Source organism: Babylonia areolata, chromosome 28 (assembly GCF_041734735.1).
Source record: "Babylonia areolata isolate BAREFJ2019XMU chromosome 28, ASM4173473v1, whole genome shotgun sequence".
Taxonomy (NCBI): domain Eukaryota; kingdom Metazoa; phylum Mollusca; class Gastropoda; order Neogastropoda; family Buccinidae; genus Babylonia; species Babylonia areolata.
Window position 1 is genome coordinate 20,852,622 of NC_134903.1, and position 1,163 is coordinate 20,853,784.

The window sequence follows — 1,163 nt, forward strand, 5'->3', positions numbered from 1 at the left end:
TTTTGCCAAGAACAACCTTTTTTGTTGCCGTGGGTTCTTTTACGTGCACTAAGTGCATGCTAGCACACGGGACCTCAAGGTCTAGTGGAGGGGGAGAAAATATCGGCGGCTGAGCCGTGATTCGAAGCAGTGTGCTCAGATTCTCTCGCTTCCATGGCGGACACGTTACCTCTAGGCCATCACTAATGAGGGGGTAGATTCGATCAGGTGGAGGGTTACCGTCACACAGGGGGAGAAACGGACAGGGGACGGAGAGAGGTTTGAACACGGGAGGAGGGAATTGAAGGGGAAGTGTGGACAGCGGGTTGGGGCGTGGCGGAGTATTGGTGGAGAGTTGGACAGGGGGGAGGGGAGTGTAGTGGGTCCAGAGGTGGGGGGAGGGGGGGGGGTTACAGGGGTTTGAGAGTGGGAAGGAGTAGGATAGGATTATATGGGAGGTTTGGGGGGTGGGGTGGGGTAGTGGGAAAAGAGAGGGGCAATTAGAAGGGGTGGGGGGTAGTTTGATAGGGGAGGGGTACAGTTGGAAAAGTACGACATGGGAAGCAGTATGGTGAGAGAGGTGGGGGGGGGGATAGGGAAAGGGGGCGGTGGGGGGGAGGGGCAATTTGAAGGGGGTGGTGGGGCGGCGGAGGCAGTTTGATGGGGGAGGGGTACAGGTGGAAAAGTACGACATGGTAAGTGGTATGGTGAGACAGGTGGTGGTGGTGGGGGGGGGGGGGGGTGATAGGGCAGGGGGTGATGGATAGGGCAGGGGGTGGGGGATAGGGCAGGGGTGATAGGGAAGGGGGTGATAGGGCAGGGGGTGGTGGATAGGGCAGGGGGTGATAGGGCAGGGGGTGATAGGGCAGGGTTTTTTGGTTTTGTTTTGGTTTTTCTCAACAAACCCTCTATTCGCAGGGGTTTTTTATTCTTTGTTTGGTTTTTCTCAATACACCCTCTATTCGCATCTCTTTCTTTCTTTGGTTTTTCTCTATACACCTTCTATTCGCATTTTTTCTTTGTTTGGTTTTTCTCAATAAACCCTCTATTCGCATTTTTTCTTTGTTTGGTTTTTCTCAATACACCCTCTATTCGCATTTTTTCTTTCTTTGTTTTTTCTTAATACACCCTCTATTCGCATTTTTTCTTTGTTTGGTTTTTCTCAATACACCCTCTATTCGCAT